At 54.8% G+C, this 24,756-nt stretch overlaps 1 long non-coding RNA gene and 1 pseudogene across 4 annotated transcripts; both read right to left on the bottom strand.

Moving 5' to 3' along the window:
• Positions 1-9,698: 9,698 nt before the first annotated feature.
• LOC101705268 (uncharacterized) lies at positions 9,699-24,682 on the bottom strand. Of its 4 annotated transcripts, XR_015450810.1 has the most exons (7): positions 24,403-24,682; positions 16,645-16,853; positions 14,918-16,333; positions 12,913-14,744; positions 10,980-11,081; positions 10,681-10,885; positions 9,699-10,239 (listed from the first exon to the last, which is right to left on the bottom strand). It is a non-coding gene; the product is annotated as an uncharacterized LOC101705268 (long non-coding RNA). The 4 variants fall into 4 exon arrangements; XR_015450807.1 differs by having other exon boundaries at positions 9,699-10,885; XR_015450809.1 differs by having other exon boundaries at positions 9,699-10,885; positions 13,073-14,744.
• Positions 11,574-12,395, bottom strand: LOC147828460 (uncharacterized; annotated as a pseudogene).
• Positions 24,683-24,756: the final 74 nt, after the last annotated feature.

Genomic DNA, 24,756 nt, shown 5'->3' with positions numbered 1-24,756 from the left:
CTTTAATTTGTCCCTTAATTTGCTCGTTATTCATTTATCCTGTGGGTTTCTGGCGCGCTCTCTGAGCTTGTGCGTCTGATGGATTTCCCTGCCCACAAGGGCACCGGGAAGACAGAGAGAGACAGAGACAGACAGACAGACAGACGGGGGGGAGGGTGGTGGCCAGAATTGCCCTGTGCACCTCACGCGCTGGCTTCCGCTGCTCAGGATCTCCACAAAATAAACAAGACGACCGCAGAAAAAAGCAAAAGCAAAAACAACACACAAGGCTTTCGAGCCACGCGACCTGCAGTTCCTCTGTATGGAACGGCAGCCACAGGGCCCCACGCTTGGGTTTGGCCCCTCGCTGTTCCTGACCTCTCCGTGACTGCTTCCCACACGCGCGGCAGGAACAGGCATATCTCCTGAGTCCGTGCCAATGGCCTGGGGCCCGGCTCACTGTGAGGAGCCGCCTTGCCAGTGTCAGCCCCGAGAGGGAGGCATGCAACCCTGTCTGCTGTCCGTCCAGGCCAGGCCACATCGGAGCCTCTGGCAGACCTGCTGCTCAAGGACGCATCTTGGCCAGCTGGGACACGCACACGTTTGGAAGCTCAGGGTCTGTGACTGCCGCTGGGGTTTTGCGGCTATGCTAGGAGCCTCACCCAGCAGGGCGCGCCGTGACCCTCTTCCTGGCGGCTCCCGCACTCAGCCCCTCCGCGCCTCCTTGTTCCTTGACACAGGAAATTAAGAGGGACCCGCGGGGCTCACCTGTCTCAGCCTCCGGTGTCTCAGCTGCTGGGTCAGAAGAGCCCCGGGCGGTCCTGGACTCAGCAGGGCGTCTTCCTTCTGCACCGCTGGGCCGGCCAGGCGCCCTGGAGTCACCCCCCTGGCATGGCAGGCAGAGGCAGTGCCACCTCTCCGTGCGTGGCTGCCCTCTGGCCCCGGCCCCCTGTCCCCAGGTGCGCTGTCCTCAGCGTCCACCTCAGAGCCGCCGGCCGGGCTGAGAGTCGAGTGGCAGCAGCAGCAGCAGCAACAGCAGCGCAAACCTGTTTTGAAATTTCCTGTGCAACCGTCTGTGAGCTCTCTCCGAGGAGCCCGCGAGCCCGGAGCCAGGCGGCTGCACAGGCGTCCCTGCCCCGCCCGCCTGCCCCGCCCCTGTGTCGCTGCAGGAGGATGTGGGACCAGGAGGGGCGGCCTGGGCCTCCCCGTTCCTCTCCCTGCAGAGGAGGAGGATGAAGGAGTTGTTGACGTTCACAGCAGGCGGTGAGCAGACGCTGCATTCCCACAAGGAACGAATTCCTGTTTGCTTCTTTTTTTAAGTGGAAAAAACCCTTAGAAACAAAGAAGCTAACAGGACACATTTCCTTCTGCCCTGCCGGCTGGGCGCACTGCTGCATCCCTGGCCCGCAGCCAGCAGGGTAGGGAGCGGGGGCTGCAGGCTGGGGCTGCTCCCCGACACCCGCACTGGGGACCTGGGGACCCTCTGGAGCCGCCCGGGCTGCGTGGTCTGGGCAGACGAACTGCAGGGTTCACGGAGGTGACCTGCATCGTCCCCCACGCAGGGGCAGAGCCACCAACCGAAAGCCAGAGGCCAGTGTGGTGCGCACGCCTGTCATCCCAGCACTTCGGGAGGCTGAGGCAGGAGGGTCTGCTCTGAATTGGAGGCCAGCCCGGGCTCCTCAGCAAGAGCCTGTCCCAGTAAAACAAAAATTTAAGAAAATGTGCAGAAATGTAGAAATATAGCAGTCGGTATGCTGTGCCGAAAACCCTTGCTTACCGTAAGAACTGAAATCTCTCAGAAAGGGGGACAGCTGGGTCGAGGCGGGAGGAACCCACGGCAAAGCTGGTCTTCGTGCTGTGAAAGCCCGCAATGCATTGCTCGGGGATTTCTGGTCTTGGCCAAGAGACCTTCCTCACTCAGCCTACTGAGTCCAACACTGGTCCCGGAAACAGCTGTGAATACCGAGCACCATGGGAAGCCCAGGCTCAGCCACGTGGTGGTCATGGACTCTGTCCTCACCCTGGGGGAGGCACCGTGGCCACCTGCGAAAGGGATCCATTGTGAGCAGAAGGCACAGCTGGGAGAGGAACATGAGAGTCCAGAATCCAGGCAGCGCATCCAGCACCTTTCAAGCCCTGCGCTGCCGAGCTGAACCCCTCTGCACCCTGAGAATGTGTCAGGAGGTTCCATAGCTCATCAGGGGGTTAATTCACGGATGTGTTTGTAATCCTTTAGGTGATGGGAATCCAGGAGGTAGAAGCCAGTTGGTGTAAGTGGGTCATAGCATGTCCCCTCGGAGACTACCTTGTCCCAGGCGTGCTCTGTCTCTGTCTCTGCTTCCTGGTCACCACGATGTGAGTATCTCTCCTCCTCCAAGCCTGTCCACCATGATCTTCTGCCTTGGAGCAGCTGACCATGGACTGAACCCCCTGAGACCATTGGAGCAGTCGACCACGGAGCCCTCCGAGACCACTGGAGCAGCTCACCATGGACTGAACCTTCTGAAACTGTGATGCAAAATAAACCTTTCCTCCACTACCTTGATCTCTTTCCCTGCATTTTGATAAATCTGTGGATCCTGATGAGCTGCTACGCACCCCTGATCCCTTTTAATTGTTCCAGACCCCAACTTGCCTTGCTAGACCAGGATTGGAAATGATATCCCTTAAAAAAGTCAAACAGTAAACATTTTACGGTTCCCAGGCTTGATAAGCCTCTGCTGGGATGACTCAACCTGGCCACGATGGGGAGAAGCCAGAGAGATACAAGGAGGAACCCAATGGCCTCATTGTGTTCCAATAAAACTTTATTTAAAAAAGCAACATGGGGCCCACTGCGGGCCACAGTCCCCGGTTTTCAGGTCTCTGCTCAGTGGCCCTCACATGTTGTTAGGATTTCTGTCTGGTGTCCCCCCCAAGCCTCATGGACTCAAAAGTGGGGCCTGGTTGTAAGTGGGCTCACTGGGGGTGGGATCTCCCACCCCGGCTCCTCCCGTCTCTTTCTGCTTCCCAGGCACCCCGAGGTCAGCAGCTTTCCTCTGCCAACCCCTCCCACACACCGAGCATGCAGCACTGAAACACCTAAGAATGAGAGGAAGACATGCAGGGTTGGCACCATGGATGGGGTGTGTGGACCTTCTGTGTGTGTCTGGCTGACTGAGGGCCCTTTCTGCATCCCGGGGAGTCCGATGGTGTGCGTGTGCGTGTGCGTGGACATCTAAGGCTGCACAGACGTGGCCTCTGCCCTTTTTGGGGGCTCCAAGGAGCCCACAGTTGGAAAAGTCCAGCCCAGCTCCCGAGGAGTCAGCTGAGCCCGGGCGTTTAGCAGGGGACAGGGCACAGGATGTCTTGGGGCCCAGGGGACCCGGCGGCCTGATGCGGAGCGAGTAACAAAGTTGGCAGGTCCTGGAGGAAGGGAAGGACCGAAATAGAAACCCAGCCCATCCCCAAATCTGTGTTGGAAATCCAGGCCGGGCGCTTCCGGGCCGCCGCCCCGCCTGCTGGGTCCGGGACACTGAGCACTGCTGGCCCCGGACGCCCATGGGGGAAACGGAGGCACGGGGCCTACAGCTGGGCCGAGCCGCCCTGGGCACTGGCTGCGCTCCAGGGCGTGATGGATCTCTCTCTTTGCACAGTCTAGCGAGGCAGCCTTGGGCTCAGCCCAGCTACTTTGCTTCCCCAGGTGTGCACAGCCTGGGATTTTGAGGGTCTTCACGCAAATGCGGGTGAACATGGAGATGTTACTGTGCCCGGAGAAGACTTGGTGGGCTGGGGGGGGGGTGTCCTGGAAGGACAGGCCCCCGACCCAGCCTCTGCGGTCTGCGCCTGGGACTTTATTGGGAGCTGAAGTCCTCGGAGACGCAACTGAGGATCTTGAGATGAACCTGCCTGGCTCAGCGTGGCTCTACACCGAAGACCACATCCTTGGAGGAGGCAGAAGACTGGGCTCTTCACGGCTGGTCTGATGTGGCGGAGATCTGTCACCTGCCACAATCCCATGTGTTAATTTTTGATGTTATTTCTTGCACAATTGGGGCTGTTTTTCAGCAAGCCCTTGAGCACACTTATGTGGAGGGAGCACAGACTGGGTATCCCTCGTGTCCAGGATTGAGAGAAATCAGCTCCCACTCACTGAAGCCCACACTTGGGGAGAACCGGTTCTCACAGCACGCGGGAGGCTCCAGGGCACCGGGGCTCCTGTGTTCTCCCCTAGCCGGCCGCACTGTCCCGATCATCACCAGAATAAACGGCCCTGGGGTCTTCTGGCCCCGGGCTGGGCCGGCCGGGAGCTCCCTGGGTCCCTCGCCCACTTCTCTCCTCCGAGACGACTTAGCTCCGGGCATGCTCAAAACATGGCCCAGAAAGCTGCAGACCAGGGCGGCCACACGGCCCTGCATTCTGTTCGCTTCTTTCCTCTTTCTAAACGGAGCTGGAAGCCGGGCGTGGGCCGCACCCCTGTCATCCCAGCACGCGGGAGGCTGAGGCAGGAGGATCTGCGAGTGCCAGGCCAGCCTGGGCTCCACAGTGAGCTCAAGGCCGGCCTGGGCGACAGAGTGAGGCCCTGCCTCAAAGCCGGAAACAAACACCAACTCAGCGGGGCGGGAGTGCGCAGGACCCGGGGCTGGGGTGCAGCCCGGACAGAGGCCTCGGGAGCCCTGCAGCGCTGTGCCCAGTTCGCAGCCACACGCTGCCCGTCCTAGTGCACGCCTCGGGCCTCGGCCCACCCGCAGCCCTGCACAGCGGCCCGGCTCCAGGACCCTCGGCCCAGCGCAGCCGGCCTCGGCCTCCGCTCCCAGCCCCGGGAGCCCCGATCCACTTCCGGGCCCTGCGTGCGTCGCAGCCATGGGGGATTCCACGCTCTCTGGGCTCGGATCCCCACAGCTGCTGTGCTTTCAATGTGGTCTGGGGCCCAGGGCTCCTGTGCGGGGTCGCTGCCCGCACAGGGCGGGTTCTGGGAGGGGCTGGGTCTCCAATCACAACATGGCAGCCCCGTCGGAAACAGCAGCGGGCTGGTCTCCCAGGCGGGACCAGTTATCGCGAGACTGGGAGAGTCGCCGGGAGCGCAGGTTCGTTATCGCGAGAGAAGAGCAGTTACAAGTGGAGCAGATCACTTATCGCGAGACTGGCTCATCACCAGGAGACTTCATTAACGCTTGGGAACCTGGATCAGTTATCCTGAGACTGTATTTGTTATCACGAGAGTAGGATGATTTCCAGGAGATCGGATGAGTTATCGCAAGGTCTGGTTGCTAATAAAGGGAATGGTTGGCATCTTCTCTCTGCCTTGCTCGCCGTAATTCGCCATTCTTCACTCCGTGGACGTCCGTACCTTGTGCTGCAGGACCAGGCACCAGTCAGCGGGGTCTGCCTGAGCTTGGACTTTCTGGCCTGCAAAACCATGAACCAAAATAAAGCTTTTTCCTCCAAAGCCAGCAGTCTCAGATATGGACTAGGATGGTGATGATGATTATTTTGTGGTACTGGGAATTGAAAACCCAGAGACTTTGCACTGAGCTACACCGTCAGCCTTTAAACAAACAAACAAACAAACAAACAAGCAAACAAACCCGAACAAAAAGATACATTTTCTTAAATTCTGAGAGGTTCTGGCTCAATTATGCGGTCTGGGCAATTCTGCCTCAGCCTCCCAGAGTGCTGGATTATAGGAATGCATCTCCATGGCTGGCTCAGTCTCAGATATTTCGCTTTCTGTTTTCTTTCTCCTCACCACAGATTTCAGCTGGCCCTGCAGGAGGAAGGAGGTGCGCAGGCCCACAGATCTCAGCAGCCTCTGAGAAGTGAGGTGAACATGTGAAGGTGGTACGTAAGCGGCCACTACCCGCCTTCTGCTCCTGGTCCCGGGCCCATTTTCCACTTGGGAAATGCAGGCGCCGGATGGGTCATGGGCTCACTGTCCCTCAGCCCCCTGGGCGGCCCATGCACAGCTCCGTGTGCAACACACACCCCGCACACACCCACACCCCTGTGCCAGCTGCGGTGTCCGGGCGAGACTGGGTGGAACAGAGAAGTGTGGAGATCCGTGCTGGGAGCCAGGTCGGAGCAGGAGACAGGCGGAACCGAGCCACCAGGATTCCTGCCCAGGGCCGGCCCGGCGATGAGGACCACAGGCGAGGCGCCGAGCACGCTGAGCCCGTCTCCTGGGGACTGTGCTGCCCAGCGAGGAAGGCACCCCTCGTGTCCTGGCACCTTGGCTTCTTGCTGCTGGGTCTTCCATGACCGCGCACGCCAGACCTGCAGGTGCAGCGGGGTCCTGGCCATAGGTAGCGAAGCACAGAGACTCTGACAGATTCGATGGGGCCGACAAACCCCGGCGTGCAAAGCACACGGGCTGTGCCTCGCAGGGACCTTGCATTTCGGGCCGCTGGGACCCGGAGCCGTGGAGTTGGGCTGTCTGTCAGTCACTCAGGTTCTGTGTCACTCAGACTCCGTCTGAAATGCCCAGGCTCCACAGGTGGGCAAAGGCAGAGTGAGCTGCCGCACAGAGTGGTCGGAGTCCCTCGGAGCAGAGTCTGATGGCTGCAGAAGCCCTGCCAGTTGAGGTCCAGGGACAGACACACGCCCAGCATGTGCCCACAGTTTCGAATTCATGCCATAAAGACTCGTAAGCACTCAATCTTGGAAACGGACTGCGTGTCCATGAACAGACGAGTACATAAAGGAAATACGGTGTTTACGCAGAATGGAGTACTACTCTGCCATGAAGAAGGACAAACGTGAGCCACGTGTAGGAAAATCGATGCATCTTAAGTGCAATAAAGCAGACACCGGAGCTTCAGCGGGGCCAGGTGTCACTTACATGACAAACCCAAAGAGCACAATAAAAGATAGAGGATAGGAATTATCGGGGAGACAGGTCTTTTCCAGAAGGAAAGGGGGTCAAGGGATAGAGGAGACCGACGGAAAAGAAGGAAGCTGAGCCGCGTGCGTGCCGCAGCCCCCACAAGGGATGTGACCACGAGGCACCGCGTGGGCTGTGGACGCCTAGTTGGAAGCAGTCCCCGGGGTGCGGGACCCCTCAGCGTCACCTCCAGCGCCACTGACTCCGCCCTGGGGCTGTGGGAGGCGCGCTGAGCTGCAGCCCGGGCTCCTGTTGTTTACGTGTGGCCAAGACCGCAGGGGAAGAGGATGCGCCCCGCCCTGGCACCTCCGGGCAGCACAGCCTCGCTCTGCTCCGCAGGGCCTGGCATGAGCTTCCCGCAGAAACACACACGGCTGGGGGGGCGGCGCTCACTCCCGGCCACCGGGGGGCTCCGGTGACGTCACTTCCGGCAGCCCCCTCTGGAGTGCAGTCTGCCTTGGCCCGTAGAGCCCCGAGCTCAGGGCGAGACACCGGGCCAGGGCCCCACAGAGGCCCAGCTGGGGACCCCCAGGGCTCGGGATCACCTCTCCTTGTCACGCCTGCCACCCCAGCTCCTCCTCGGGAGGCCGAGGCAGGGGCATGGCAGCCTGGACCATTTAGCGAGACCCTGTCTCAAAAGGAGACACAAGGCAGGGACCGTGGGTGGGGTGTGATGTCCAGGCCCGGCGAACGGCCGAGGAAGGGTGCGGACAGGATTGTGAAGCGGCTCCCTCTAGGAAGGAGCAGCGAGCCGCACTCTGGGTGCTGGGGCGGAGAGAGAGCAGAGGGTTGATGGAAGAGCAGGCAGGCCGAGGCAGGAGGGTCTCCCTGGGAGGTCTCAGCCTGCTGGGCTCCGTCTGGGACTCGCAGAGCGTGAGCTCCTGCTGCTTTCAGCCTCGATGGGGGGGTGTCTGTTGTAGCAACCCCAGGACACTTGCACGCTTGGGATCTGCCTGTGTTTGCAATCGTGGTTCCCTGTGGATGCAGACGGTTGGGGGCAGGAGGCCACGAGGGACCGGGCGGGCCTGTGGCCTCCAGAAGCCCACAGCGGTGCCGACGAGGGCCCAGTGCGGTCCATTGGCCGGGCCTTAGTTTCCCCACGGCCTCCGGGCAGCTCGCTCGTGTGGCCTCGGACACAGGTGGGGTGCGGTTCCGGGGGAGACGGCCGAGTTGCATTTGCTTTTGGAAAGCTCCCTGCAGACCGTGGCTTCTTCCGCCTCACACCGGGGCTTTTCCACCGTGACGGATCGCGGCAGACGGACTTTACCACCATGTGAGTGTTTTCTGGGTTACGGGCTCGCGGGCCTGCATCTGGGCTCCAGGAACAACCCGGACCAGAGCAGGAAGCACCGGGCCCCGATTCAGCTGACACAGGAAGCCTGGCGTCCGCCTTCCTCATTTTTAAAAAATCCAGGTGACAGTCACCAGCCGTGTGATTTATTCAAAGCCAGCAATTCTGGGCAGGTTTAGTGCACTCACGTGGCCCCAGAATCCCCACATCTGAGAAGGTCGGGCCTCTTCTGGCTCCCTCCAAGGAGACGCTGTCCCCGGTACGGGTCCCTCCCAGCCCCCCGCCCCCAGGAGTCCACTTCCTGTGTCTGGATTGCCCTGTTCTCCACATTTCCTACCAGTGGAATGGCACACCATGAGTCCTCCCGTCTCACTCAGCATCGTGTCCTCAGGAACTGTGCACTGAACTTTGTTCCTTTTCACGAGTGTATAATATTCCAGTTCCTGGGTGTGTTGCAGGGTACTGTGGGTTCTTAGCTGTACGTGAGATGGGAATTGGGCATGGGCTGCTTTTAAAACAAAGATGACAAGTCTGCTGTTGGAAAGAATCGCCACTGGCTCCTCTGCACACAGCACCCCACCCCTCAGGGAGGTGTCTCAGTTCCCGGAGTCTCCCGTAAAAGTCATGTCTATTGATGGGCTGCTGCTTGAGGTGGAGGAATCTCCAGACCTGCGAGGGCTTGGTCGTTTGCCCTGGTCTCACCCACTTGGCCTGCAGGATGCAGCTTTTCTCCCGTCGCCGGGCCCTTCCCCACCCGCTGGGGCTCCCCTCACCACCACCGGTTTCTTTCTTGTGGCAGAAAAGCACCGATCTGCGTCTGCTCCACAGTGATCAACAATCGCTTTCATCTCGGGAAACAGAAACCGCTTTGGGGCCGGCTGGCTGGGTAGCGCACAACTCGAGGCCACTGAGCCACCGTGCTTGGTAGCATTTCTTTGCAATTGTTCTCACTGGAGTGTGTTTGGAGAAGTGTTTTACACTTGCAAAAAAATAATGTTTTAAAAAGTGGGAAGTTCTCCTAAAATCCCCTACCCCAACTTCCCCGTGGGCTCTGTGTTGCTTAGCAACAGGAAGCGCTGGGAGGGTGAAGACAGGAAGGAAAGGCCGGGCCTTTGCTCCCTCCCTCCCTGGCTCTCCGTGGAGCTGCAGGCCCAGGGCGGCCCTCAGCGAGGGCACGGGAAATCGGCACTGTAGGGTCACCAGACTTGGGCAAACTGGGCGGCTGGAAGGCCTCGTGGCTGGAAAGCAGCATTGAGATTCCTCAGAAAACCGAAGCTAGAAATTCCACGGGACCCAGGTGTTCCCTGGCCTGGTGTCTTCCCCAAAGAGAGAAAGACCTCATATGACAGTGATCCGTGCACACCCGTGTGTACAGCAGCACAACTCACAAGAGCTACATCTTGGAAGCAGCCTCGATGTCCGTCAGCAGATGAATGGGTGAAGAAAATGTGGTATTTATACACAAGGGAGTACTACTCTGTCCCGAAGAAGGATACGCTTGAGTCACGTGTAGGAAAACAGATGCATGTTGGGATCAAAATGTTAAATGAAGTAAATTAGACACAGAGCTTCAATATCACATCTTTTATCTGAGAAACCCATGTAAATAAACACATGTAAATAAGGACCAAAAAAAAAAAAAGCAGGAAATTCAGAGCTGGACCTTTTGGAAAACAGAAGTGGACCAACAGGTAGAGAGGAGGGAGGGCAAGGGGCCAGAAAACGGACTGAGATGTGTTCTGTCCATGCACGACTCCCCACGGTTATGTACTGCAACTGGGGACTCATCAGAAAGTTACAAGTTGAAAAAAGTAGGTCAAGGCCCCATGTCTGAGGGAGCCCAGGAAATTGAGGAGTCCAGGGGGGCCGCGCACGCTGGGCAGGGCGGGGGTTTGAGCACTGGCGGACTCAGCTCAGCTGCACAAGTTTCTTTGTTCATTTGAGACACGGTCTCGCTGTGTAGCCCCGGCTGGCCTGGAACTCAAAGTGATCCTCCTGCCTCAGCTTCCTGAGTGCTGGGACAACAGGCGTGCACCACCCCTGGCTTCAGCCGCACAGCTTAAACTTAGTGCTCAGCACCACTAAAAATGTGCGGCAGTGTGTAGAAACCCTGAAAAAAAGGGAAAAGTTTGTGAGGAAAGAAAGCACCCAAAACGGAAGGAACAGTGGGCCAGAGGGGATAGAACTCAGACCCTTCCTGCTGTGCTCCAGCCCCCGCCCTTTTAAAACACTTTTTTATTTCTCATTTTGAGAGAGGGTCTCGCTAAGTTTCCCCAGGTAGCCTCGCTGTTGTGAACCTCCTGCCTGAGCCTCCCACGGTCCTGGGATTACAGGTGTGCGCGCCGTGCCTAGCTTCAGACTAATTTTCATAAGCACAGCTGCACTAAAGCCGGGAAAGTACAATTACCAGAAAACAGGTCTAGTTTGGGTATAAATTAAATATTTAAAGCAACGGCCTTAGTTTACACACATCTGTGTTTCTATTTTCATTATATTTGTTGCTATGTAAATGTTCCGGAAAAAAAGAATGAACTCTCAGAGGGCAAAGCACCGGACAGCTTCACGGAGGTGCGGATAGCTTTCTTCTACATATTTTTCTTCAGGCGCCCATAGGAATCAGCAGAGCGCTGATTGTTTTGTTCATCGCATTTTTGGCATTAATTTTGATGTTCAAAATATGGCATTTGAGCATTATCTTGGTATGTGAGGCTGAGGCGGGCAGATTTGCCAGTTTGAGCCCAGCCCGAAGACCTGGCCTGCAAATAAAACATAAAAGGAGGTCGGGATGTAGCTCAGAGTGAAGGCCTGGGCTCAATCCCCAGGACTGAAAATACAGATGCAGATATTTACCTAAGCAGATCGCTCCGGAGGTGAGGTGTCCGGGAACAGGGGTGTGCAGAGGTGTCAGGGTGATGAAGTGAAGCCGCCTAGTCCCCTCGTAGAGACACGTCCCTGGGCGTGCACAACACAACCACACCGTGGGCCGTTCAGTTTTCATGTTGAGAGGTGAGAAAAGAAGCGAGGAAAAGCTTCGTAATGAGAATCAGGATGGAAAGCAGGCTGCCCCCTGCTCTCTGGCGGGACAGATGGATGGGTGGGTGGGCGGGTGGATGCACAGAAAATGAACTGATAAAAAGATGAGTTGATGGTTTGACAGATGGATAGAGAGATGAATTGAAGGCTGAATGACTGGCTGGGGGGGATGGACAAATGCATAAACAGGAGCATAAACTGAGAGGTGGATGGCTGAGTGGATGTTTGGATGGCTGGCTGGCTGGATGGGTGGGTAGATGGATGGGTGGGTGGATGGGTGGGTGGATGGATGGATGGATGGGTGGGTGGATGGATGGATGGATGGATGGGTGGGTGGGTGGGTGGGTGGGTAGATGGATGGGTGATGGGTGGGTAGATGGATGGGTGGGTGGATGGGTGGGTGGATGGGTGGGTGGGTGGATGGGTGGATGGGTGGATGGATGGGTGGGTGGATGGATGGATGGATGGGTGGATGGATGGGTGGGTGGATGGGTGGGTGGATGGATGGGTGGATGGGTGGGTGGATGGATGGGTGGATGGGTGGATGGATGGGTGGGTGGGTGGATGGGTGGTGGATGGGTGGTAGATGGATGGGTGGATGGTGGGTAGATGGATGGGTGGGTGGATGGGTGGGTGGATGGGTGGTGGGTGGATGGGGTGGATGGGTGGATGGATGGGTGGATGGGTGGATGGATGGGTGGGTGGATGGATGGGTGGATGGATGGGTGGGTGGATGGATGGGTGGATGGGTGGGTGGATGGATGGGTGGATGGGTGGATGGATGGGTGGGTGGGTGGGTAGATGGATGGGTGGATGGGTGGGTAGATGGATGGGTGGGTGGATGGGTGGGTGGATGGGTGGGTGGGTGGATGGGTGGATGGGTGGATGGATGGGTGGATGGTGGATGGATGGTGGGTGGATGGATGGGTGGATGGATGGGTGGGTGGATGGATGGGTGGATGGGTGGGTGGATGGATGGGTGGTGGGTGGATGGATGGGTGGGTGGATGGGTGGATGGATGGATGGATGGGTGGGTGGGTGGTGGTAGATGGATGGGTGGATGGATGGGTGGGTGGGTGGATGGGTGGGTGGATGGATGGGTGGATGGGTGGGGGGTGGATGGATGGGTGGATGGGTGGGTGATGGGTGGGTGGATGGATGGGTGGGTGGATGGATGGGTGGATGGGTGGGTGGGTGGATGGATGGGTGGATGGGTGATGGATGGGTGGGTGGATGGATGGATGGATGGGTGGATGGGTGGATGGATGGTGGGTGGATGGATGGTGGATGGGGGTGGGTGGATGGATGGGTGGATGGGTGGGTGGATGGGTGGATGGATGGATGGGTGGATGGATGGATGGGTGGATGGGTGGGTGGATGGATGGGTGGGTGGATGGATGGGTGGATGGGTGGATGGATGGGTGGGTGGATGGGTGGGTGGATGGGTGGATGGGTGGATGGGTGGGTGGATGGATGGGTGGGTGGATGGATGGGTGGATGGGTGGATGGATGGGTGGGTGGATGGGTGGGTGGATGGGTGGATGGATGGATGGGTGGATGGATGGATGGGTGGATGTGTGGATGGATGGATGGGTGGATGGGTGGATGGATGGGTGGATGGATGGGTAGAAGGATGAGAGGATGGATGGGTGGATGGGTGGATGGATGGATGGGTGGGTGGGTGGATGGATGGATGGATGGGTGGGTGGATGGATGGATGCCCTGGGCCCCCGTGGGAGCAGACCCCTACCTTGGGGCTCTGGCTCTTGCAGCCTGACCTCTCGGCCTGGCGCCTGCCCTGGCCCTGTGTTCCCCTGCAGTACAGGACGTCTCTGCTGTTCCCGCCCCTGCTCATGGGCCCGGCAGAGGTTGCCGCCTCGGGACTTGGACAGTGCTGGCCCCAGGCCTACCTCTGAGTTGCAGCCCCCGAACCTGGCAGAGCTATGGGGTGGCCGTCCAGTCTCTGCAGACCATGAGGAGAGCCTCGTTCCCCCTCGGGAGGCAGGCTTTTCGGTGTCAACTTCACGTGGTCTGCACTTGTCATTCCAGCACTTGGGAGGCTGAGGCAGGAGGATGGCTGCAGGTTCCAGGCCAACCTGGGCTCCGTAGTGAGATTCGGGTCAGCCTGCACCACGTGGGGAGGCCGTGCCTCGAACAGAAAATCCTGCTTTCATCTCTGGGCACGGTTTGAGGTCATGGTTTGATCTAATCACGACTGGTCCTCTTCTTGATCTCCTACAGGAAACAGTACCTGTACGCCCCAGGGGCCTCTCTGGAAATATCGCGGGGCGCAGCAACATTTAGTTCCTGGAAACAGCTTCGCAGGAAGGGGCCCGGTCCTGGGGCTGCATCCACCATGAAGTTGTTTCTGCCGAATCGCGTGGCACGGAGCTCACTGCCTACGACCAAGCAGACAGGGCTGTTGGCCTGGCCGTTCTCGTGGAGCCTGTTCAGTGAGCCTGGCTGTGCCCGGGGTCGAAGGTGGGTCCAGGTCCTGAGCCCAGGACCTGGGCCGGGGCCTGAGTGGAAACCGGGCTGCTGCAGAGGGAATCAGAGGAGGCTCTGGAGCCGAGGCCGTCCTGCCTCAGCCTCCTGAATCCAGTGGCAGCGTCCTCACGAGAGGCAGAGGAGGAGACGCAGACACAGAGACAGAGAAGCCGGGTGGAGTCGGAGGCAGAGCCTGGCATGATGGGGCCGCAGCCCAGGGCCGCCTGGAGCCCCGGAGGAGGCAGAGGCGGGAGGGTCTCCCGGGAGCCTGTGGAGGGAGCGCAGCCCGGGACGCCTCTGTCTCAGCCTCCCAGGCCCTGGGATGGGAGAAGATGGCTCTTTGTTGCTTTAAGTCACCGAGTGTACAGCCCCTTGATATGGCACCTGAGTGCTTCATAGAAAGAACTATTAAGCGCGTTCCTGTGTATCTGAAACCGTAGACTTTTTATTTATCTATTTTCCCTGCTATTGGGCTGTGGGGCAGAAAGAACGCTTCCAAATCACAGTGGCCGTGTCCCTCCAGGCCTCTGGGCCTCGCGTTTGTATTTTGCCTTATTAACCTGCTACAAATCTCACTTCTCAGTTTCATGGTAGCTTTCCTGGCTGCCTTAGTTTTCTCTCTCTCTTTTTTTTTTTTTTTAGCTTTATTTCATTTCTCTTTTTGTTTGACTTTGGTTTTTTAGGTTTTCTTTTTTTTTACACCATGTGTTTATTATTCTTACAAAGTTTCTTATATACATTTGAAAGGGAAAGGATATTTATGTTTAAACTGCCACAGGGATATATGAACACTAACTGCATTCACAGATCTGTTGGCTTTTTACGAAACAAAGACTTTTAGCCAGCAGTTTTATTTTTTGTGGCCCTGAGGATGGAGCCCACCGCCTTCACAGTGAGCCACCTCCTGAGCCCTCTCTTAAAGATGTTTTGTTTTGCTTTGAGATAGGATCTTGGCAAGTCCCATAGTTGCCCAGGCTGGGCTCCAATGGGGATTCTCCTGCCTCAGCCTCCCGGAGTGCTTGGGTTACAACTGGGCACCACCACGCCTGCTCTCATGGCTTTGAACAATGGCTTCACTTTGTTTTTCTCTCCTTCCTACATAATCAAGATGAAAATGTCATTTTCTGAGTGGGACAGAGATACGGGCTTGAAACAAAAGCAGAAGTGTGGCACGCGGGGCGGGGGGGGGGACCCTGTAGCGGGGGTCAGGGGAGGGGAGGCCCCGCCGCGGAGAGAGACAGGAGGCAGAAGTGCTGCATCACACTCACATGGTTGGTCGGACCCCAGACTTGCGGGCTGCCTGCGCCTCCCCAGTGCGGGGGACCAGAAGGTCTGAGAGAGGAGCCGCCTGCCGCTCCCCTGGAATCTCAGTGCGTTAGGGGCAGGAAGCAAATTGGTCAGGTCCATGAGCGAAGCCGGGTGGACACAGGATTTCCATCAGGATCTCCACATCGTCCGTGGCAGGGCTTCTGTGACACTTTGAGGTTCGAGAGCTGCTGTCCCCCACGGCGGGGGGGGGCTCTGCATGGAGGCTGCCGAGGAGGGATGAGGGCTGAGGCACCATCTGCACCCAGCTCACCAGGGGAGGGAGCTGGGTGGGGGCTGCTCCCCTTGCCTGGGGCCAGCAGCTCCTAGCGGAGGGACTCAGGATGAAAGAGCCCGAGCTGGAGTGTGCCGCTGTGCCATTCCTATCCCCTCGCCCTTGTCCCTCAGAGGATTCTTGGCTCCCCTAAATCTACTCTCATGTCATGTGCTCACACTCTTTCAGGGTGGGTGGGTGGATGGGTGGGTGGGTGGGTGGGTGGGTGGATGGATGGATAGGCAGGAAAGTGAATGATTGATGGATGGATGGGTGAATGGTTGCTTGTATGGATGAACCAAAGGATGCATTTGGATGCATGGACGGATGGGTAAATGAAGAAAGATAAATGAATGGACTGGCCCAGATGGATGGACATGTGCAGAGGGGTGGGTGGAGGACAGTCCCACCCTCTTCCTGTCTCGCACGGCTAAGGCTGAAGGTCTGTCCGCGGTGTGCTGTTCCACTGGAATCTGAATCAGCGGGACCCCATCCCTGCTGACCCCCAGTTCCCTCTCTCCTAGACGTCCTGGGTGGTCCCCTTGGAGAACAACATCTTTACCTCTTCAAGCCCAAGGAAGGCCTCCCGTCCTCCCTCACTGCCAAGACTCCCATTCCTGCGCATCCTGACCTCACCGTCGGCTGTTGTGTCCGTGTCCAGCTCTGGGCATTGGGAGCCCCATGGACATTCCGTCGGGCTCCTGCTGGGCAGCGGGGGGCGTGCTCTTGGGGTGAGATCTCTGCATCCGCATCTCACTGTGGACTTTAGAAATCCCCTCTTCACTCCAGGGCTGGGAAGAATAGCATCCCACCACCACACGCACTTCAATACCACCGTGGGCTCCACGCTTCCTCCCTCTGTGACCCTAGGCCGACCACGGCTGAGCAGCACTCGGGAGGCCGAGGCAGGAGGATCACTGACTGTCTAGCACTGGGCAGGGCTTCCAGAGGAGGCATCACAAAGAATGGTGAGCTAGGTCCAGGACCCCCTCCGTCTTCAGTGTTTGACTTGGAAGATGAGAGAGAAAGCACAAAAGTGGGCCTGGGATGAAGCACAGTGGTTCCGTCGCCTGCCCCGCAAGCGTAAGGTTCCGAGTTCGATCCCCTGTACCAAAAAAAGAAAAAAAGGAAAGCGTGAAAGAAATGCAACCATGTCTCCGGATAGATGAGCAAGGCATAAGGGCTCCGGGCTGAGCCCACACCTACCCCGGGAGCAGGGCTGACCCTGGGCAGTGGCAGCTGACAGCCAGAGCGGGCAAAGGCAATTAATTCTTTCAGCAGAAGCCAGAAGAGACAAAAGACTCAGGGCTTCGCTTCCTCTGCCTGCAGCTTTAGGTCATGCTCCCCAACTCTTCCCTGGCAGAGCGGATGTCCCGGCTGCTGCCCGCTGGCCACCCGCTCGGGATTTTGTCTTACCTCTGAGGCACTGCTTCTGGTGCACTTTGGGGGAAATGAACTCCCTTGCCTCTCTGTTTTTCCTCCTGCTAAGGACGGAGGAAGTGGTTTTCCGGGAAGCCCTGTGGACCTGGAGCCCCAGGCTGGATTTGCCCACGCTTGGGAAGGGCCGAGCTGGTGCCTAGTGCAAGGGAGCAGGAGGGGCCTCTTCCGGCAGGGCTGGACTGAGCCTGCAGAGGAAGGAAGGACGCGCTGAGGGTTCTTCCAGAGGGCAGCGAGCGAGGCCAGAAGCGGGCTGCGGGAAGCAGGACAAGCGTGCAGCCCCTTGCAGGGTGACAGGGCAGAGACTGAGACTGTGACCCGGACCAGCGAATTCCAAGCCGGCCTTGCTGGCTCTCGGGCCTGCGGAGACCGACCGGAGACGGGAGGGACCTGGGAGGAGACCTGGAGGGAGAGGGCTGAGGCCTGGGGAGCGCTCGGCCGGCCCAGGCGCGGTTTACAGAGCTGCAGCAAAGCACCGAGGAGGAGGGGGCTCGTTCAACCAACACCTGATGCCTTCTGACGCGGCCCGCCTGACTTCGGGTTGCATGGGACAGGGCGCGGGGAGGTGCAACAGCAGCCCCGCTGGGCTGGAAGGCAGGTTGTGCAGCGAGGCTCAGAGACGCCGGGAGCCAGTGGAGTCCGAGACTCCGGGTGGGTGCGGGCGACGGGATTCTCCCGGGCGTTGCCTGTGTCCCTTCCTCCCTCCGCGGCCTCTGCTCTCCCCAGAGAATCCGCTGCTCCCCCAGCCTGCACCGCACCCCATGTGGCACATAGTTATCATTTCAGCACCGTGGGAGGCTGACGCAGGAGCCTCCCAAGTTCAAGCCCAGCCCGGGCAACTTGGAAATTCAGTGAGACCCTGTCTTAAAATTTTAAAAAATTACTTTATTTTTGGAGACAAGGTCTCCCTATGTACTTCAGGCTGGCCTTGTGCTCACTGTGTAGCCCAGGCTGGCCTCCAACTCACAGTGATCCTCCTGCCTCAGCCTCCCGGGTGCTGCGATGACAGGCAAAAAATAACGACATTTAACAGGGCCAAGGTTGTGTCTCAGTATGGAGGTTCTGGGTTCGATTCCCGCAGCAGATGTGTTCCAAGTTCTAAGAGGGGCAGGAGCTCCCAGTCAGCCAGGAGACCGCACGGGGTCCACGGGCCTCACGGTGGACAGACTCCGTGACCCCCAGACCCTCCGATCTGGGGTGCTCGAGTTCCTTACGATGCACCGGTGGGAGATTTACAGAGAAGCCCTGCGGTCCTCGCAGGAACCGGGCAGCACCCAGGTGACCGGCAATACCTAGCACAGTACCTAGCGTGCGGCACCTCGCTGTCCCGGGCACAGTGACAAATGACAGAGTGGTCTCACGAGTGATGCTGGTGAAGTTCAACCCAACGGAGGGTCAGAGACCCTCTGAATCTTAGCCAGAGGGTCTCGGGGCGCCCGCCACATCCTCCCGACTGCCGGGTGTCTGTCTCGCTTTTCACGGATGTGCCGCAAACACTGCCCTATCCCAACCACATGGCCACACCCAGAGTACGGAGATGCCCAGAGTGTTTGTTGAATGAATAAACGACCCATTGCAACTGCACATTGCACAGAGGACTCTTGTGTATTCTGTCACAGCAGTCCTCCGGGGCAGCTGCCCTGGACCCTGAGGCCCTTGGAAGCTCCTACCAGCAGGCAGACGCACTACAGCAGAAGAAAAACTTGGGCAGGTATTTGAATTCTAAATTTATCGAGACATCGTGAGACCTTTGGCTTCTGCACGAGCAGAGCTGCTCAGCGTGGTGGCCGTCAGCTTCCAGACGTGGATGAGGACACAGAGCTGCTGATGTGGGTAGACAGTTTTTTTATTTTTGGTGCCGGGAATCGAACTCAGGACCTTGCGCTTGCCAGGCGCCACTGAGCTAAATCGCCAGCCCATGGGTGTACACATTGTTTAGGAGTCTCTGTATGTGCACACCCATCAATATACATATACATAGTATATCATTTATATATATATATATATATCAAAGATACACAAAAGCATACGAGACATATATATATCAAGAACACACACATATACATAATATATCTGTGTATATACACACATCTCTCATACGCATATATACAGACTATGCATATATATCACATATCTGTGCATATGTAGGCTACCTATACATAGCATACGTGTATGTATATCTCAAACACATATAGGGCATATATGTCAATGCACATATATATACATAGCACAGATATGTGTCTCGATAAACATATATACATAGCATGTGTCCATATTTCTCTCAATACACATGCAAATAATGTATGCTTATGTATATCTGAATACATGCACGTATTTATATCACATATATCTTTGTGTACCTATGGGAAATAAAATAGGCATATGAAATATATATATATAAATACTATGTGCTATGTACACATATATATGTGCATCACATACGAGATATGATCGAACTATACAGTGAATGCTTCAATTATATTTTAAACTATGATCGTACAAGACCCATGGACATGAATCCCCCCTCAAAATCCTCACCTGTCTGTGCACACTCCTCCCACCGTCCTGGCCGCATCCTGCAGCTGCTCTGGGGTCCCCTTTCCCGAGGGCTTCACCAGGTGTGGTCACAAACATGGTGACTGCTCTGCCGGGCGCCGTCCAGCGGAAAGGCAGCTCGGGAACACACGATGCTGTGTCCTCCTCCACCCGAGTCACCGCAGCTGGCACCGTGTGACTCCCGGCTCCTCTCCAAGGTCAGGATAACTGGGAAAGGTCACTGTTCTGAGTCCACTCGGGACATCAAGGGAGCCGGGACTGCGCAGCTAAAGACCCCCAGGAAAGAGGACTCCAGAGCTGCTGCGGACAGCGGCCAGGATGGCGGGAGGAGGGTGTGCACAGCCGGGGAGGATTCTGAGGGAGGTTCACGGCCACGCGGCTTTTCCTGTAGCGTATTTTTAAATTTTAAACATTCACTGTCTTTTTCAATTGCACCTCATATATACACAATCTATACAGACACGCCATATATATGTGAACTATACACATACGTTGTTTGTGTTCCTGTTTTAGAGTTTTGTTGCTGTGAGCAGATTCCTGAGTAAGATCACCTGGAGGAGGGGAGGTGTAGTCCAAGCCCTGGTTCAGCGGTTGTAGCCCCGGTTTCCTGGCTGCCCCGGTTGGTTTTAGGCCTGGGAGGAGGCAGAGCAGGAAGGCAGCTCCCTGAACGGCAGCCCGGAAGCAGAGAGGCCTGGAGCCAGAGAGAGAGAGGGGCCGGGGCAGGCAGGGTCCAAGGGGCGCACAACCTGGCCCCTCCTCTGAATGAAACCCACCTGCCACGCCCCCCTCGCCTGTCAATGATCCCAGCAAATTCATCCCAACGGGCGAACCCACGAGGACAACAGAGCTGGCGTGGTGCAGTCACCTCTGGACTCCTGAGACATTTAAGATCCAAAGCATAAGCTGCCGGGTGTGGGGATGCCCACCTGTCATCCCAGCGCAGCGCTCGGGAGGCTGAGGCAGGAGGATCGCCAGGAGTCCAAGGCCAGCCTGGGCTACATAGCGAGACCCTGTCTCAAAAAAAAAAAAAAAAAGAAAAAGAAAAAAAAGAAAGAAATCCAAACCATAAAAGGGCTGGGCAGAGTAGTATGTCCAAGCACAACACATATATCCGTGCGCTGTGTGCATGGGTCTGTATGCACTGCTCTACATTTGTTTGCACGGAGACCTCTGTGTACACTGTGAAGAATACACGTGTGGTCTACACATGTGTGCACCATAGTGCTTGTACATATATCTTTATACACTTTTAAATCACTGCATAAAGACGAATGTCCAGTGCAGCTGCAGAATCCAAGACGGCATGCACACTTGCACAACACTAAATAACGTAATTAACAGAACGGGTTGAGCGTCCTCTTTTACAGAGTGGACGGGTTTCGACCCGGCCACCAGGAGAACGCCTAGCGTGGCCACCTGCTCCCTGCACACGTCTCACAGTGTAGATGTGGTGGCTTCAAACAAGGGGCAGCCCTGTTTTCTTTACATTTTGCTGGTTAGTGCTGGACAGAGGAGACTTGTTGCAGTGAAAATTCTGCAATGAATAATTTCCAAATAAGGGGATGAGCCTTAGAGGGTGGATTTCATAAAGAGGATAAGGTTCATGGGAAAGCACTGGGAGGAAATCTCTGCTGAGAGTTGATGGATACCACGTCCCCAGAACCCCAGGGTGGGTACAGCTGTTTCCTCCCTGGTGTGTGGAAGTCAGAGACTGCCACCTAGAGGACAGGGCTTGGTTTGAATAAAGGGTTGAGGGGCAGGGACACGGGAGGCAGGTGTATAAAGGGAAGCAAGACTAGACCGTTAAGTAGATGCAGGGTGTGTAGATGGTGGGCTGATGGGTGGTTGGGTATGCGAATGGGTGGATGGGTGGGTGGGTGGATGGGGGATGGATGGATGGATGGGTGGATGGGTGGATGGATGGATGGGTGGGTGGATGGGTGGGTGGTGGGTGGATGGATGGACGGATGAATGGCTGAATGGATGCATGCATGGATGAGTGGGTGGATGGATGGGTGGTGGGTGGATGGATGGATGGATGAATGGCTGAATGGATGCATGCATGGATGAGTGGGTGGATGGATGGGTGGGTGGATGGATGGGTGGTGGGTGGATGGATGGGTGGATGAATGGCTGAATGGATGCATGCATGGATGAGTGGGTGGATGGATGGGTGGGTGGATGGGTAGTTTGCTGTATGGATGGATTGATTGATAGAAAAACAGATGGATGCATGGAAGATGAACGAAAAGGTGGATGGATGGACTGGTAGATGGTTGGTGATGGGGTAAGTGAATGAACAGATGGGTGAGTGGGTGGATGGGCGGACAGAGATGGAAAGATGAATGGGCAGATGAATGGGCGTATGGGTAGATGGGTGGGGGAGTGGACGGGTGATTAACGGACGCATGGGTGAATGGGTAGACGGGTACACGGGTGGTGGGTGCATGCATGGCCGTATGAATGAGTGTGTGAATGGGTGGGTGGGTGGCTGGATGGAAGACGGATGGGTGGACCTATGAGTAGGTGGATCGGTCAATCGGTGAATAGACTGCTACGTATTTGTGGGTCAGGGTGACATAGCTAAGTGACAGAGTCAGCCACGCAGTACATATTAGCATCCCGGCCATGTTTCCTCTAGAAGCAGATGAATGGCACTGGAGGAAAGGATGGTACATCAGCAGGACTGGTGTCTAATCTAGAGGGAGGCAGGAGTGTGGCAGCTCAGGGCCGGGATGCAAGTGTCTCATGTGTAGTGATTGCGTGAATCCCAGCATCTAGCAACCAGCTGGGTTTGTGGGCACCAGCGAAGTCCTTTATCCTGCAAGAGACAGAAAAAGGGACCCTGGGGGAATCTATGAAGAAGACCTGGGCACCCACCATTAACCTCACCTGGGTCTCTGGTGTGTGAGCTCGTTTTCCCCCGGGTTGGCTTTGTTCGTGTCGCGCCTACTCTGTATGGGGCCCACAGGGGATTACGTCGCGAGACCCTGCCTCAAAACAAAGCAAAACAGCCCCCCAAACCAAAACGCTAAAGAATAACCGCGGTCCTGGCGAGACCTGTGACATATTTGAGGAGATAGAAGCACAGGGCCCACAGGGGGTTGGGTTTGTGACCAGAGCTCAGTAACTTATGATTTATTAATTTATAATTCCATGATATGCAGACACTATAAAACAGATCATTTACATCATCCCACTATTATATCACAGGGTTATTCTATAGAATTTGGACATATTTACATTACAAAAAATATATGATTTGTAGTTGTATCAGAGAATTCTACTACAGTACAGAAGTGTAGCTGGCTGTGGTGGTGCATGCCTGTGATCCCAGCACTCGGGAGGCTGAGGCAGGAGGATCGCTGTGAGTTTGAGGCCAGCATGGGCTCTGCAGTGAGTTCAGGGCCAGCCTGAACTACATAGCGAGACTCTGTCTCAAAGAACAAAACCAACCAACCGAACAACAACGACAATGACAACAAAAATCCCCATGTGTATCATACAATGCTGTTACTATATATTTTGCATTTTTCTTGAACATTTCTGAAATTATCATATATACGGCTTCATGTTCGCTGGTATCCATAGAAGGGGCTCATTCCATTTGTTAGGTTGATTTGCAAATGCTTCAGCAAGTGGAGGGAAAAGCAGTTAATAGCTATTTCATAAAATCAATACGTATTTCATGATGATCGTATAATTCCACGAGTATATCACTGTTATCACAGAGCTTATTTCTATAAGTATGTCAGTATACTATATACAATCGACAGTGTGTAAAATGTTATACTATCAAATTCTGTCACTTAGAATTTACATCTATTATGTCTGTATCTATCATTAACATTATAGAATTTCATTATACTACAGAATTCCATCATGGGATATTATAATATCATTATACCACTTAAAATTATATTATGGAATTACCTGCACTATAAAATGAACTCATAAGGAATATTAGAATATCATCATATCATATATCATTTATGACTATGGGATTTTATAATACCATTGATTTTTATTACTTCAAATTTACATGTACTATGTCAGCATATATCATTTATATTACTGAATTTCATTATCTCCTAGAATTGTATCATACAGAATACTGTAATGTCATCATTTCATATATTCCCAAAAATTATATTATGAAATTTATTCTATAGAAGGAACTTACATATAGTACATTAGAACATCATTATATTACATAGCATATTTTACTAGTGAATTCTACTACTTAGATTTCATATTTACTCTGTATATATCATTTATATTATGAAATTCATTATTAGAATTTTATCATTTAGAACATTGTAATATCATTATGCTAAATTTATATTATGGAATTTCAATAGACTACACGATTTTATTATACACAGAACATCAGAATGTTATTTTACATATCAGTTATAATTTTGCAAGGGGTTGCAGTATGTTATGGAATTTCACTATACAGGCAATATTAGAATAGCATTGTTGTATGTTTGCAGGTCACTAGCATGAAATAATTTTATATATATCATCCATGATTACATTATGGGATATTACTATACTATAGGAGCTACTATATGTAACATGAGAATAGTACTATTACATACTTATTTTATATATCATCTACAATTACGTTATGGGATATTACTATACTGTGGGATCTACTATATGTGACATTAGAATAATACTACTACTTATATTTATTTTATTTATGTATCATCTAAACATTATGGGATGTTACAATTCTGTCGGAGCTACTATATGTAACATTAAAATAATACTGTTATATATATTTATTTTACTATTTTATTATATATCATCTACCATTACGTTATGGGATATTACTATACTGTGGATCTACTATAGGTAACATTAGAATAATACTATTATATATATATTTTATTTTATTATGTATCATCTACAGTTACGTTATGGGATATTACTGCACTGTGGGATGTACTATAAGTAACATTAGAATAATACTATTATATATATTTTATTATTTTATTATGTATCATCTACAATTACGTTATGGGATAGTACTACACTGTGGGATCTACTATAGGTAACATTAGAGTAATACTAGTATATGTGTTTTATTTCGGTATATATCATCTACATTTACGTTATGGGCTATTGCTACACCGTCGGGTCCGCTATGGGCCACATTAGAATAATACTCACATATATTTATTTTATTTGTACATCATCTGATCAGGAGATGGGCTTTCACCGCACAGGAGCGCCCTGGTACAAACACTGGAGTAACACCCGCCTGTCCTCTGCAGTTTTGCTCTGGGCTTCGCTAGGGTCGGGACCCCCGGGCCGCAGGCGACGCTGGGAGGCGGAGCCGCAGCAGCCCGGCTCCCGGAGCCCACCTGCAGGCTGGGCTTGCAGGTGCAGGCAGCAGGTGGGGCGGGGCGCCGACGCGCACGCACAGAGCGAACCGCCAGCCCTCCCGGAAGTCCCGCCTCTCCCGGGGCGGGGCCCGGCCGGGGAGACGCACCCGGTGCCGCCGCGCGGCCGCTTCCTCCTGGC

This window comes from Heterocephalus glaber, unplaced genomic scaffold, assembly GCF_053883595.1.
Source record: "Heterocephalus glaber isolate CG9 unplaced genomic scaffold, H.glaber_assembly_v1.0 deba00001072, whole genome shotgun sequence".
NCBI classification, from domain to species: domain Eukaryota; kingdom Metazoa; phylum Chordata; class Mammalia; order Rodentia; family Bathyergidae; genus Heterocephalus; species Heterocephalus glaber.
The sequence above is the reverse complement of the archived record's forward strand: the minus strand, read 5'-3'. Positions and strand labels throughout refer to the sequence as shown.